This window comes from Cupressus sempervirens, chromosome 10, assembly GCF_028749045.1.
Source record: "Cupressus sempervirens isolate cs-2001-9-10 chromosome 10, ASM2874904v1, whole genome shotgun sequence".
Lineage (NCBI taxonomy): Eukaryota > Viridiplantae > Streptophyta > Pinopsida > Cupressales > Cupressaceae > Cupressus > Cupressus sempervirens.
In genome coordinates this window covers 528,338,968-528,355,365 of record NC_143127.1, presented here as the reverse complement: position 1 = coordinate 528,355,365, position 16,398 = coordinate 528,338,968, and the positions used below count along the sequence as shown (strand labels likewise).

At 37.4% G+C, this 16,398-nt stretch overlaps 1 protein-coding gene across 7 annotated transcripts in view; it reads right to left on the bottom strand.

Moving 5' to 3' along the window:
* ATSPO11-1 (Spo11/DNA topoisomerase VI, subunit A protein) overlaps window positions 1–16,398 on the bottom strand; it is a 314,730-nt gene that overhangs the window by 101,971 nt on the left and 196,361 nt on the right. The gene's annotated exons all lie outside the window — the stretch shown is intronic.

The following is a 16,398-nucleotide window of genomic DNA, read 5'->3' as shown; positions in this document are numbered from 1 at the left end:
TGTTGTTTGTCGATGTAGGACTCCTATCAATGTTGGCTATCTCGTCTTCATCATTCCCATGATCATAAGCTCTTGTCTCATGAAAATGTGAAACTCAATGCAATTGTCCACTAACTAATCAAGTATAACCTCATGCCTCCGGGAAGGACATCCTTCATCCTGTGTAAGACAAACTAGTGGCTGCCCCACTAAGAGAAGGCTCAACCCCCATAGTTGCCTCTTTTCTACTACTTTTTCATGATTGAAATCATTAAATCCTTTTTTTCCCTTTTCCATAAACCAAGAATCCAAAATCTTTGGGTATTGTAGCAGACCCCATATCTTTTAATTATAATTCTGACAAGAATCACTATCGGCCTGTGTAGCACGCTGAAGCTCAGGCATAAGATCCTGTATGGATTTCATTCAGCTCTTCTTACCCATGCTTGTCTTATCCATCATTAATACAACACCTCTAATGCAAAGGCCTCGCCCGCAGGATGGAAGGAAATCACTCTAATACCACTATAAGAACACCTGCAGGTTCCAACTCAAATTTCTATCTTCCTACACAACAATTTTGTCAAAATGTTGTCATGCAACCTCTATGTACGCTGGTCTGAGTTTTCAGTCTGATTAGTTTGCTTAAATGGGCAATGACTATGACTTAAATGCTTACAAAAATAACTCAGCAATGACTAAGCAAAGAAAATGAGGAAAAGGCAACTACTTGTGCTCATTTCATATGCATATATCAGAATTTTTACATATAAATGTACACCTACAATCAAGAAGCATTTTTAAAAACACTTCGCATGAAATAACACTCAATTTAATTCTGAACATTTAATTAACCTAATAATGATGTTGAGATCTTCAATTGACTTTCAGCAATCCCAAACATGTGACCAGGTGTGGACGTGGCCTTTCACCACAAAAACAGCCCCTAAAAGTGATCGTGACCAATGAAATATCCAAACACTACTATATATTAATCACAGTTCTGCTCCAAAACCCACACTGCCAATATCGGATTGATAGATGCCCACGTGACTGTCAAATCTTAATCAGAATCGACCTCTAATGCATAAACTTCCTGGCTGGCCAAATGCACAATGAGTAGCAACAATTTTGGACAATCAGCAGCACAGATCGATCCACTAGACCCTTGTCCAGAATTCAAAGAGCAGGTAATTTTAAGAGTAATTTACAATTCCTTCAGCACATAAATGTCTCGAACTTCTCAAAACCCTCTTCAGCAACAAATTCACAAAATAACATAATCAATAGAATGAATAATTTATCCAAATGGGCTGCATATACAGAAAAACCAGCTGCTTGATTCACACACAAATGGCTAGCTCCTCCATGACACTTTTCACTTAAATACTTTACTTGCTTTTTTGGTTGGACCTTTTGAATTTGAAACAATATAAAATAATAACTCATTTACTCAAATACTCTAATTGATTCCTTGGCATAGGCTTCCATGAATTAATTGAATAAATGGGGGCCCTTCCAATGACAACTCAACCCTCAACTTAAGTGAAATTATAAAGTTAAATTAATACTTTATAATAAGCTATTTAATGATTTAATAATTTAGCCACTAAAATAATAATTTCCAAAATACTTATCCTTTTCATATACCGTTTCAAAAAGGAGTCACCTATTATTTCTCATGTGACCAAATGCACTTTCCAAAAATAGAAAGGGTCGCTCTCAATCATCACGAGACTTACCATAAACAGTAAATACATATAACTAAGCCCAAAGGAAATCCAATCTAAGCCAAATGAAGACCAAACTAGAACATACTTACCATAACCGAGCCTCTGCCTCAAAAGTCCCTCTATACACAATAATTAGCCTACAAGGGTCAATTATAGGCTAACCCCACTACAAAACAAGAACAAACTAAAATGGGGGCATTACAACAAGAATCTAGTGCATGTAACTTGACGGAAGCAATTGATGCTTTTTGGGAAAGATGTATAAAAGCTAGTTTATAGAAAGATACCTTGCAACATGAAATTAGTGGCGTGACAATTTATGACTATGTTCGTGCAAGTTAATATCGAGTGATGTCCCAGGAGAATATAAATTCATTGATTTTTAATATGCACATGATCAGGCAAGTAGTTTCTCCCCTTATCTATGAAGGGATCTATTTTCCTTCTAACCATAATGCTTTTAGCTGATTTAGACCATTTGTCTTCTAAAGTTATAATTTATATATTTATCCAAAGAAATAAAATATCATTCATCATTACGTACTGGCAAATCCAATGAACACTTCAGGATTAATAATTTTCTTTCAAAGATGCTCTATAAGCTTCACTAAACATGCAAAGTATCCATTTTCTGAAGCATTGTAGCTACTATGAGTTATCTAGGTTATACAGTCTAACTTTACATGGTGAAATATAACTATATTCTATTTTTATACATTGATTGAAAAGCCAAAATGTCTATATAGATTTGTTGCCAGACTTTCAATCTCTCCCCTTTTATACCTCTAGTTTGATATATTGAATACAATTTAGTTAAATCCAAGTCTAGACCCCCATAGCTTCCTTCTCTTCTCATCATTCCTAAGGCTTATTCATGTGGGAAAACAATTGCATTATGAGTTAGTAGTTGATTTAGCTATGGGTGGGTAGTCTTGAGCATCATTGCAGATGAGAAGAAAGCATAACCTCCATGATACTTTTGTTTGTGCTCAGATGTTCTTGAATTGGAAAATCAATTCGTGAGGCACTCCAGGAAGCAAATGCGTCTCCGAGGAACCAAATTGCATTTACCAGATACATCTCCAAGCAATTCAAGCCACAATGACTAGGAAATGTCAATTCGAAGAGATCTAGTGCCTAAGCTTAGTCTAAAACAAGTTTTGGGTTTAGTCTCGATGCTAAGCCGGAAGAACACCTCTGATGTTGCTTCGCATGGCCTGGAACCTAGATTTCCAATTGAGGAATTGATCAACCACTTCAAGGCATTCAAGTAAGAAAATCTTTTTATACTAAGCAGAGAATGAGGGAGATTACTTTTCAAGCAAAAATGACAAAGAAATGTTGAGGAATCAATCAAAGTCCTTAGCAAACTCTCATTTCGGAAATTTCACTTCGTGGCTTCTCTAGCTTCGAAAGCGCACCTATCATCAAGGCTTTCCAAATGAAATATCAACTTTAAGTAAAGTCAAATCAACAGTGGTTGTGTAACAAGTTGGAAGCAAAGGAAGCAAAGGTGGGACCCTAGTGTAAGCAAAGTCAAATGAATACATGCCATTTGTCGCTGACATGATATCAGGTTGGCTTTTGGCCCAGACCTCATGGCTATTGAAATAAAGCTAAATTAGCTTGATCCACAAGCCTTTGAAAGACACGTATATGCTGGAGATGCCAATTTAACGCTTCTACCATATGATGCTAAGAAAATAGAAAGGCCCAAAAGGAAAGCGAAAAGACTTCTCCCCCAAACAAAAGTGGAAATAAAGGTTTTCTTAAGGGTTGGAATCACATCTCAAAGGTGACGTCTTCGGAACTAGTATAAATAAGGAAGCAGAAAATGAAGATCTCTGCTACGTCGACGCTTACAAGGTAATTCTACTGTATGATTAAATCTTAATGATGGATTGAGTTGCAAAATAGCCATTAACATACTGAAGTAATTGCAAATTTGATCGTTGCTAACCTTATGGAGTAATCTGAGCTATTTGGCTGTTTTTCACTCATGCGATGCATGAAACTCAATGCCTAAAGATCAGATTTGAATTCAATATATTTGGATTCATCATCAACAGTGTTTCATCTTGTAACAGGCAAATTCTTGCAATTCAATTCAATCTCTGTAACTATAAAGCTAATAGCTGGAAGAATTGGAGGTACTAATAAATTACCAGGCTTGAGAGTCAATTAAAAGATTATACTGACACTTCTTTCAGATTCTAGAACCTCAAAGATCTACGCGAAGGTTGAATTCAGAGCCAATTCATCCTATGACATTCAAGCTGAAAGAAAGTGGACTTGTTGAAGCTGTTGGATTTCCAATGATGGTCCAAGTGCTAGAGTTTGTGAAGGAATGTATAGAAAGATATGATCTAGCAACAAAGAGAATTATGGTGCCAAATAATTCCATACTAATCTCCTTGCACAGAGAACTGATGCAAGCAGCCTTTGGTGTTCCTGTGATAGAAGAATTTTGTGATATTAATTTTGGGTCATTTGCTTCAATGTTTAACGAAAAGAAGACTCTCAAAAGCGCGGACATGCTAACTTCATGGTTCTAGACTCCTAGCGGAAAGAAGAGTAATATGCCAAAGACTTTGTTTGGCACTAATCTGACAAGAGAGATTGTGGATATTCTTGCTCCGTTGTTGAGGCTAAAGGGAGAGGAAGAGGTTTTAAATTTTGTTGAACACCACTTCTTGTTAGTTTAAGCTATCAGTGTTGATGAGCAATATATAGATTGGACTCATACTCTGTGTGATAAGTTAGCCTCGTGGATGAATTATGCTAAAGCATTCAAACATTTCTACATGTCATCCTATCTAATGTACTCTAGCCACTCATCACTTATGGCCTGGTCTACCTTGCATTAGGGATTTTGACAAAAACACTAAGGTCTAGGAGTTCTATCCATGTCTACAATTGGAGAAGTGTGCTATAGAGAATATGTGAGACTGAATGACATCTTTACAATGAGGTTTTGCAGAGAACTACAAGGATGCCTGGAATGAAGATTCTCACCTAAAGCTAATTCAGTTGTTGTTCTATTCAATTTCCTACCTTCTTGTATATCAGAATTGGTGCATACGATGGCTTCCCAAAGAGATTGCCTAGATATCTAAAGGATAGGGTAGTTTTGATTGAACTGTGTAGGCAGATCTTAGATGTGAATACTATGTGCTCTACTGTCAAGAAAATCACTGCTATTCCCTTCCCAATTGTAGTAGGAGCTCTCTCATTTGCCCCTAAATCAGATGCTAAGAACTTAGTTATAGCCTTTGAGAGCAAAGTGAAATTGTTAGATTATGAGGTGATCAGGCCACAATATGATCCAATCGACTATGTAAAATATCATCTGCAATTAGGCTCTAGTTATAGGCATGTTCCTAATATGGAAGATGTTTAGGCCAATTATTATTCTAAAATCCATACTAGAGAAAAGTTATGGTCCAAATTAACTATGGATGAGGTCAAGTTGTATAATGTTGATATTGATATTACTGATATTGATGAGGATGGCTCTCACATGACAACCTCGACCTATTTGAATAAGATCAAAGACACTCCTATAGAGTCAAATCCCCCAAAAGGTCCAGTGAATGATAAAATGGAAATTCTTATGGAAGGAATCATAAAGAGAGCCGATAAATGGGTGGAATGGAAGAGGTCCGCTAGAAAAAGAACCGGAACATCAGGCTCAGCAAGTTGAGCTACCTCACGTGTTGCACAATCTTCATCAGCCACCGCATCATCTTTTTCTGCAGCAACATCAACGTCTATGGGTCCATCCCAATCTGTTGGTGATGGAGGAGGAGATGAACCTCCTAAGAAGAATACACAAATCCCTCCAACTTGTGGGGAAGGATCACTACTAGACACTGGAAAAGCTGAAGAAAAAGAGACGAAGGAGGAAGCAAAGAAAGGCAAGAAAGTAGAAAAGAGAACAGAACACATCTCCTCTACATTGCCAATCATTGACCTGGGTGGTGATAACAACCCTTTGGATGGAGGAGATGAGCAAGCCCAAGCTACACCCCAAAAACCAAGAGATACAAAGCAAGGTGTTCCTCTTGTTCAATCTACAAAGAGTGTAACATTTCCCTTTGACAGCAAGAAGAGCACACCTCGAGTGGCTAGGAAATTGTTTGACCCAACAACCCTGCAATCATCACTGAATGTCCTATCTACTGAATCATGGCTTGAAAAGACAATTGAAAGGAAGAAAAGAAGAGTTGAAAGCAATGCTCCACCTACAAATTTAATTGCTCAAGCTATACAGCAACCATCGTAGTGTCTTAAGTTGACAAAACAGAAGACCCTCATGGCTTTAGCCACCCATGCAAGTATTGAAAACATATTAATGGAGATTGTTGAGCCCCAAAAGGATGGGAGAATTGAGGAGTTAACTCCAAATGATTTCCAAGTAAGAACATTTGACATAGGGAAGCCTATACATGATTCAATTATAAATACCTAGGAATGAACCAATGTGAAAATAGAAGACAGACTTGAAGCGCTGAAGTTGGTGAAGGCTACTTTGAAGGCCGTCAACAAAGAGCTCACTAAATAACTAAGGGTAGCTATAGGACAGCTATAGGACCTCTCGCTATGATGCCAGTTGATAGTGCTTCAGCAAGCACTTTTGATCCTAAAGCTAAGGAGAACAAGAATCTACTTGCCAAATTATAGAGAGACACTGCGGACAAATTGCTAGAGCACGGATCGAGGATTTGGAGGCTCAAGGACCCCCAAGAATTGAGAACCTTGCAATTCTGATAATGGATGCTAATAAGTTAGGGGATACCATATCCGAGCATCAACTCTCAATGCAAAATGAAACCACAAATCTTACAAAAGAATTGCCTCCTTTGCAAGAGGTGTTGGATATGAAAATTGATGCAGCAATTGCTTATGGTATTCTAAGAACTGGTAAAGAGCCATTGCTTCTTTGGAAAAAATCAATTGTATTCAAGACGAAGAGTCTGGAAAGGTCTGAGCTGGAATTGAGGGCACCATATGGAAAAGTAAAAATGCATAAATTATTTGAATATCTTAAGGCATTATACATTGAGTCCTTCGTATCTAAGAGTGGTCAGTAGGTAGACATAGAATGCATGAAATCCAAATTCTTGAAGTTCACTGATGAGACAACTAGACCTGCCAACTTGAAAAATTCAAAGATTCTAGAGCTTACAACTGTGGATGTCATTCTAAAGACTGCATCAGAGAAGATCCCATCAAAGATCACCAAGACTGAAGAGCTAAAAGATAGTCATGATCATTGGGTAATCAAAGCTAATAATGTATTCATTTCAGGAGTCAAGGAAAAGAAAATAGTTATAGAAGCCATGAAACTTCATAGGGAAAAGACTATAATGCCAGCCAAAAAGAGTTGACCGGTCAAGGTGGCGTTACATTCCTGTCTTAGTCATCTTCAGTTAATTTTGTCCTACTCTCTCTCTCTCTCTCTCTCTCTCTCTCTCTCTCTCTCTCTCTCTCTCTCTCTCTCTCTCTCTCTCTCTCTCTCTCTCTCCTATTGTAAGCCATATATAGCATTCGCCCCTTGCATGAGCAAGTTTTGTAAAGGATAACTGGCATGTCAATCCTATTTTAGGCTATTTCATTCAAAATGCTCTAATGCGGAATCATGAATTGTAACCGGCCATATCCTAACGGCCTATATATGTAATCTTTGAAAGATGAACATGGATCGGCAAACTTTTGGTGTGAATTGGCTTGGTGGCTTTGTATACCAATGTTTACAATAAAAGTTTTGTCGTTCATTTTCCATTCTGCATTTTTTTAGCTAGTTCTGCTAGGATTTGAAGGACAAATGTATATGAAGATGTCAATGGCATGCTAGACTTTGTGTTAGTATGGTGTTTTCAATTAAAGTAGACTTTGTGTTGCCTCTTATGTGCATTTTTGTTTCTTATCTGCGGCCTTGCATATGCATTTCATACCATAAATTAAGAGTAAGATTGCTTAGATTGAAATGTTAAGCTAAACGAAGACTTTGAGCTGTAGTAGCTTGGCGGGATGGGCTTTGAATCATCTTCTCATTAAACATTTCTAGCTTTTCTAGTTATTGTATTCATTCCGATAATTTAGATTATACTGCATCATTGCATCTAAATTAGCAATAGCAGTAGAATTAGGGGAGTCGAAGATAAATCAAACTAGTCATTCTATAGTGTTTGAGGCTGTCCAAATCCTTTAATTCGCATGGGTTGCCTATGTCTACAAGTAATCTAGTTTACCTCTATTGTTCTCAGGTCAAGAGCATACCCCCAAAATTTTGATCAACTAAAAATAGAGCCAAATGCAAATCTTTACAAAAATAAGGGAGTTTTACCTTTCAATTCAGGAGAAGGTGACATTAAGATGCACTTACCCATTCTATTGCTAACATCCTTTTGTTTCTCTATACATTGGGCATTTTATGGGTCAGGGTATAAGCCAAAACCTTGAGAGACAAACTATTAGCCAACAAGATTATGTACAATATCTTATGAATTACCAATTACCATGCAACTATGAAACTAGTTATGTTGTTGTTCGCCATTTCAGTTGAAATAAGAACAAATCACAAGGATTATGTAATGTCCCCTCTTCAAGATTAAGGAATGAATGTTTGAACCTACAACAAATCGTTAGCGCCATATAGAAAAATGTATATTAAACATGTTAGAAATATTGAACTAATTAAGCATTGTTCCAAATGCTACCCTTTCTAACCCTTCCTAGTCCTTAGGAGGAGCTCTTCTCAGACTATCTTAATCCTCTGCTAAGAATAATTCTCAATTAGGTAATCGTCATGCGAAGAGTGCCACCTGAAGGCCTTTGGGATCTCTATTAATGAGAAAGCTCATTAACAATCACTACCAAGTAGAGATCCCACCTCTAACCAGGTCTCGTGTCTCTAACATATGCATACGATGAACCACTATAATATATATTGTCTCTAGAGATCTATAATGAATCTCTCCCTAGATACCAATTTGGAATCTCGACATTCATATAGAATGTCCTCTAATCTTTGAGTTCTCTTTTTAGAGACACCTGACATTCCAAAAATGAATGCTCTCTTACCTCTCAATTTTCTTAAGGGGAACTCAACATCCATTTATGTCCTCTACCAAGGATCCACTTCGTCTCTATGAGAACTATAAGATCTCATCTCTAGAATAAAAACTATCATTCTTCTTCTTGTTTATTTTAATTCTGCAACTGTATTCTCCTTCTCACTATTCATCGTTTTGGTCTTTTTAGTTAATTCTTCACTTAATGTCCCAAGATATATATGAGTCCTTGTTTTTTATTTATATCATGCAGCTGTAATAATTATTATATTTTATCATTCTTTTGGTTCAATTCTCATAAGAACTTGATGGTTACTTTTATGAGTTACTTATTCTAATCATCAAGCTCTTCCCCCTTTTGCAATCATGGCTGGATTTGTCTTGCCACATCACACTAGTTCTATTCTTACCCGCAGCAGTATTGGCTTAAGTTTTTTTATATGTTTGATATCTCTGTCTCGTATGACATAAGAAGTATATCTTCTTTGGATCTCCTTTCGATGGCTTTCTTACTTCTCTTTCCATATGTATCCTTTCTTGGTTTTGTCTTCTTTTACTAATGCTATATGCCACGACGTCTTTAGATCTTTCTTCTATTCGCTGAATTCTCCTTTGTTAGTTGTTTGCTTCTGCTGATGATTCCTTCTTATCACTATCATTCTTAGTATTGATTTTGGCATTTGTCTCATTTCCAAATAAATCCTCCAAATCATTCTTTTCTCTGCCACATATTTAGTTACTAATGCTGAGAAACTTCAGGTCTTGTTCGTCCTTGATTATTATATCGGATAGAGATATCTTTGTCTTCGATTTATTCCTATTGTTTTATCGGCTCTGCTCATCATGTTGATCCCATCAAATTTGGTTTGCTGTAATTTTATTTATCAATTTTGACATTCAATTCTTCCTCTTACCTTTTCATTTACCTTCCATTTTGTGCTCTGTCCCTTGTCCGCCCCAGCAGGTTTTATCCCAGCCGTATAAGGCTTCATCTTGTCTCTTTTTCTTTGATGTCTATCTCAGACTTTTCTGCTGAATGGTGTCACCTTATGCAGCAGGAAATGTATTTGTTTTTTATGCTTGATCGATGATGCCATTCATTCTCCCCTATCCACCCCTTTTATATGCATGAACCTGCACTTGCTAAAGCCTCTTCATGGAGCAGACCTGACCGTTAATTTACTTAGGTTGGGTCCTTTGATTATTATATTATAATGATAGTTTTAAAATTAGTTTGATGTTAGCTATATTAGATTGAATATTTATGTTTATTTTATGTCTAATATATATATATATAGAACAATTATCAATATATTTAAATAATATCAGAAAAATGTTAAAAATAAATTATTATTAAAATAATCTTTAATCAATTTGTTATAAATGTTGTCTCTTATGATTTCTATTATGAATAGATTGACAAACTGTTTATTGTCATGTCCCCATTTTTGGAGGCAATTTGATTTAATTAATTTAATTAATTAGGTTCTCCAAAATAATGAATATTTTATGAGGATGACTAATTAATTATTTTAATTAAATAAATAAGTGGTATTAAGTTAATTATTTATAAAGTTATCAAATAAAAAAATATTAAAAGGTAACTTTATATTTAATTAATTTAATAAAGTGACTTGAATTATAAGATATTTTATAAAGTCGCTTAATAAATAAAACAAAATAATGTTCTAGAAGCTTCTGGAGAAAGTGGAGGAAAAAGAATAAATAAGCACCCCGGGCTTCATTCTAATCATCCAGATTTGTTGTTATTGATGTTGATATTTGTTGATGTGCATTGTGGAGCCTAGGGTTTCTGCAATAGTCACAACTAGCCATTGAGAACGAAAACTCTCAATTGGTACACAATTTTGAGGGTGTGAAATATCACTTGAATTATTGCAGCTGGGAGGAAGATACTTCAGTCTTCTATTTGTGCTACATTGAGAAAAAATATTTGTGGCCATTGAGAACGAAAACTCTCAATTGGTACGCAATTTTGAGGGTGAGAAATATCACTTGAACTATTGTAGCTGGAAGGAAGATACTTCAGTCTTCTATTTGTGCTACATTGAGAAAAAATATTTGTGGCCATTGAGAACGAAAACTCTCAATTGGTACGCAATTTTGAGGGTGAGAAATATCACTTGAACTATTGTAGCTGGAAGGAAGATACTTCAGTCTTCTATTTGTGCTACATTGAGAAAAAATATTTGAGTACAAAAAGCAGTTCGAAAAAGCAGGCCGAAAAAACAGTTTGGAAAAGAAGGCCGAAAAAACAGTTCGAAAAAGCAGGCCGAAAAAGCAGTTCGAAAAAGCAGGCCGAAAAAGCAGTTCAAAAAAAGTAGGCCGAAAAAGCAGTCCGAAAAAAAGCAAGCCGAAAAAGTAGAACCGAAAAAGCAGGCCGAAAAAGCAGGTCCGGAAAAGCAATCCAAAAAAAAAGCAAATTCGAAAAAAGCAAAGAAAATTATTTCAGTCATCTACAATCAGGGGCAGCAACTAGAGAGGCACGACTTGGGCACTTGAGGAGGTTATTTTCTGTTCAGTGGTATTGCAATACATCTATTCTCTAAGGCGACTTCATATGCCATGTCTGACATGTATTTTCATAGTTGCCTTTCACTATAGAGTGCTGTTGTAACTGTCATTCATTAATAGATACATCATTCATTTTTACATTTACCACAATGGTATCAGCAATCCATCGCTTTAGTTGTATTTAATCATGCATGTGATTAGCGTACTGCTGTAGGGGAGTATTGAAGTTAGATATTTAGTATTGCATTAGTTTTCATTGGCAGCTGTAGGTGCATATTATTTTACCAGCAATCATCATATTTTGATATCTTTGTAAATGCCAAGAGTCTTGGCTAATTTAGTATGAATATTGTATTCGATACTCATTCTCAATCAAGGAGATACAATTGCTGGTCATTAATAGTTGTGTTTGAGCATTAATATAACATTTCTTATCAACCAGTTAGTTTGCATACCAACTGTTTGTTAAAATACCAGTTGGCTGTAGGTGATCTTTTTCATGATTAGAACTCATATATGCATTCACTATTGCCAAAATTAGTTGCATATTTATGTTAGGTCATTGCTTAGACAATTTTGTAAGCATTCTCTTTGAGGCAAATCCAAACAAGAACCACTGCAGCAATCTGAAAAGTTATATCAGTCAGATGACCCTTGCTTGCAAAGTGTTTGATGAAATGTCAAACCACTGAACTATAAAGATTTTTGGTGTTTGAAGAAGTTATAACCTATTGGAGTTACTACAATGGTATCAGAGCTATTGACCTGCCATCCTGTTGGGTTGATTGGACATTGAATCAGCTAGTTAATCATGTTTACTTCAACTACCCTAAAGCAGTGGGACAAGGATATGAAGAAGCTTAAACAAAATTTGAAAAGGTTGGATGAAAGTCAAAAAAGGATGAATGAATTGATGGTTTCCATGTTTAAGAGGACTACATCACAGAACAAAGACAAAGAGGAACAAGAGGTCTCTACAAGTGAGGTATCTAGAAACCTCTACAAGGAGTTTGCAGTAGTTGGTGACCAGCATATAGCCGAATCTAGGGAAGACAAAAATCAGACTAGCTTGGAGGAAGATGTTGGGCACACAATACTTTAGAAGGTAGTGGGAATGGATATTACGCAAATTGATAGTAACGGTCAACTTGATACTCAAGTTGAGACAATTGTATACAGGTCGTCAGAGGGTGATGTCACAGGTACTCGGGATGGTTTAATTCCAACAGGCAGTGACTACAACGTAGTGGGTTCAGATGATGATTATGAAGATGTTGTTGTGCATGATGGTGAGATACCTGGTAGAGACAAGCAGACATTGAGCATTCATGACTTTGCTGAGAGAGAGTACCAGGCATAGATAGATGCTTCGTCACATGAGGTTAAGGCTAGTAGTACTTCACATGATTTGTCCAGCCAGCTGAAGGTGAGCGAAGACAGTATTGTGACTTCATTATCTCATCATGACAAGATGCGGGATATGATAGAGGATCACATTCGGATGATTCAGTTACAGGGTAGACATAAGGGACTTCAGGCGAAGTCTTCTTGTGTTGACTTACAGGCGATTAGGGAAGGAATAGGAACGATGAAGTTGAGTTATTTACATCTTCTATCAGATCGTGACCATCTTCTTAGCCTTGTCGGAGACTATTCAGATGCCTTGAGGAGAAAGCAGGAGGAAGTTGACAGGCTTTCTCGCGAGCTTGAGGACATTCGAGCTTCTTTGGTAAATACTCCATTGGCATTACAGGATTGGGAGAGACATGGGAATAAGCATGGCATGGAGTTGAGCTTAGTTCAATCTTGCACTCCTGATACTCAATTTTCAGCGGTAGGCGGATCATATGTGGTCGTTGATAATGTTGTGAGTTCATCTTGCATTCACATTCAGGATACAGGGAAAATGTCAGACAGGTATGTGGAGTTAGTTGGTATTAGTCATATTACTCAGGTGAGGAGTTTTCTTGAGTTACCAGCTGATTCTAGTTTACGGATATGGATTCGAGATTGTTATATTGGTGTTTGAGATTCAGTCGACAGGAGATCTTTATCACTTTTTGGTAGCAGTGATTGTTTGGGTGCTATCATGGATTTGATTAGCAGATTGCACGGTGTTGTCTTTTCTTGTGCCAGCAGCTTGTCCAATGTTGGTATTAGTTTTTATACACCGGTGTTGGGCTTTGTTCATATATCCAGTCGACCATTCTTGCTGGAATGTGTTGATGATCTTTCATATTTGGCAGTGTGTACAGATGAGTCCCAAGATCATATTGGCATTGATGACATCCAGGAGGATGCAATGGGCAGTTTTGAAGACTTAGTTTCCTTGGCAGTTTCCTTTGGTACAGAGGAGTTGGACAGCAGTGCTACAGTTTTTGATACTCCGTATGTTGATATGAGCTTTGGAGTTGATTTGCAGGATATGGTTGTTAATACTCTAGAGACCAGTAACTTTGAGGATACTCCCTTAGACACAGTGTCAGAGGAGGTTTGTAGGAGACAGTCTAGCCAGTGCCATCATGTGTCTAGTCAGTTGAGAGTTAGTGAGCGAGGCATTGCTATCGCTTGCCAGCATTTCGATGTTGCTCGTCAATTGTTAGCAGTTTATTGATGGGGTTCTCCTACTAGTGATGAGCAGGGAGGCAGTTATTTTTCCTTGACAGAGATCCACTCTTTATGGGAGGCTATTCGGATTCTGAGACAGAATTATAAGCAGCTGATAGCCGACAGAGATTATCTTATAATGTGGGGGAGTATAGCATACGATGCATTATTGGCCTAGGAAGATGAGGTGAGTGAGCTTACTCAACAGCTCGAGGTGACTTCTGAGATTCTTGCGAGTACACAGTTGGCTTTCGAGGAGTCACAATTTCATTTGGCTAAGGTGACCATGGAGTTAGAGCGATTGCAGTCTTTACCAGATTCTGTACAGTCACAAGCTCTGGTGTCTGGTGATCCGAGGATGTCCATGGACGAAATTATCAGAGACAGTAGAGATGGGGATGCATCCATCCTTGATACTAACATTGGCATATCAGTTTCGTTCCCACTAGAGTCAAGTTCAGTTGAGTTGGTGCTGCAGCAAATTGTTGTATGCCTGACATGGTGGTGGCCTCTAGTACTGATGGCACGGAGACTAGAGATGTTGTATCAAAGATCATGTGTGATGTTGGTGAGCCGACAGTTGGCATGGTTCCTGCTAGTAATACTACTCCCTTGGTGATGTCTTCGGAGGTAGTAGTCAGTTCCAACTTGGTTAGTGATCGATTGCAGTTAGTTTCATCTGGATTGCAGTCTGAGCCACTGACTGAGATTGGCGCATTCTATCGGCATTACACTGTGAGGTATGTTCATCAATTTACCTTTGATGACCATGTTGATGAGATGATGATACAGAGATGTACTTTGGTTCCTAGTGCTTGTCATCAGTTATGGGACGGTTTGACGCCTCAGGATGAGAGTTGTGATGAGCATGACATGGCGATAGGTTTTGCGGTTGACAGCTTGATAATACACGACTTAGAGCAGGAGTTTGGGAGTGATGCTTCAGCAATTGTTGTTATTGATTCTAATCCTTTGGCTATGACATCTCCTGACTTAGCTAGTGATCAGTCACAGTGGGTTGCATCGCTTGTTCATGGTGAGCTGTTGACTGAGGTTGGTTCTTTTTATCAGCATTATACTATAGGGTATGTGCATCAGTTAGCATTTGATCCTTGTGCTGAAGAGTTGATGGCAGGGAAATTTGGTTTGGGTTCCATTTCTTGCCGTTTATCTTGTGATGTCTTTTCACCATCAGCAGTGCATGGGAGTTATGGCTATGAGATAGTGGCCGGTGATCTGCAGAGTTGTGTTGACTTCAGGAGTTGTTTAGTGTGTGGATTCTCCATACTTGGTACAGTTTCATTCGGGAGCGTTCACCATTGTTGCAGAGTTGGATTGTACATTCCATATAGGCCAATAGAATGCGTTGATAGTATTTACTGTGTCGGCAGTTGGAGTTGTCCACTTTACTTGGGTTCTAATGTACTAAGAGTTTGTGTCTCGTGGGTTTCTGACTGTGGCAGTTGCGATTTTGGAGTTTGGTTGAGCTGTAATTGTCAGTTTGATTATGAATTCCTCTTGGTTATCTTGCAGAGGATATTGCAGGAGCTTGTGTTGATTGATAGCAATATAGTTCATGACTACATTTGGGATCCAGGCGGATTGATTGGTTTATTGTTCAGCCATTGCTTGGGGACAAGCAATTTCAGGAAGGGCGGACTGTCATGTCCCCATTTTTGGAGGCAATTTGATTTAATTAATTTAATTAATTAGGTTATCCAAAATAATGAATATTTTATGAGGATGACTAATTAATTATTTTAACTAAATAAATAAGTGGTATTAAGTTAATTATTTATAAAGTTATCAAATAAATAAATATTAAAACGTAACTTTATATTTAATTAATTTAATAAGATGACTTGAATTATAAGATATTTTATAAAGTCACTTAATAAATAAAACAAAATAATGTTCTAGAAGCTTCTGGAGAAAGTGGAGGAAAAATAATAAATAGGCACCCCGGGCTTCATTCTAATCATCCAGATTTGTTGTTGTTGATGTGCATTGTAGAGCCTAAGGTTTCTGCAATAGTCACAACTGGCCATTGAGAACGAAAACTCTCAATTGGTACACAATTTTGAGGGTGTGAAATATCACTTGAATTATTGCAGCTGCGAGGAAAATACTTCAATCTTCTATTTGTGCTACATTGAGAAAAAATATTTGTGGCCATTGAGAACGAAAACTCTCAATTGGTACGCAATTTTGAGGGTGTGAAATATCACTTGAATTATTGCAGCTGGGAGGAAGATACTTTAGTCTTTTATTTGTGCTACATTGAGAAAAAATATTTGAGCACAAAAAGCAGGCTGAAAAAGCAGTTCGAAAAAGCAGGCCGAAAAAACAGTTCGAAAAAGCAGGCCGAAAAAGCAGTTCGAAAAAGCAGGCCGAAAAAGCAGTTCGAAAAAAGCAGGCCGAAAAAGCAGTCCGACAAAAAGCAGGCCGAAAAAGCAGATCCGAAAAAG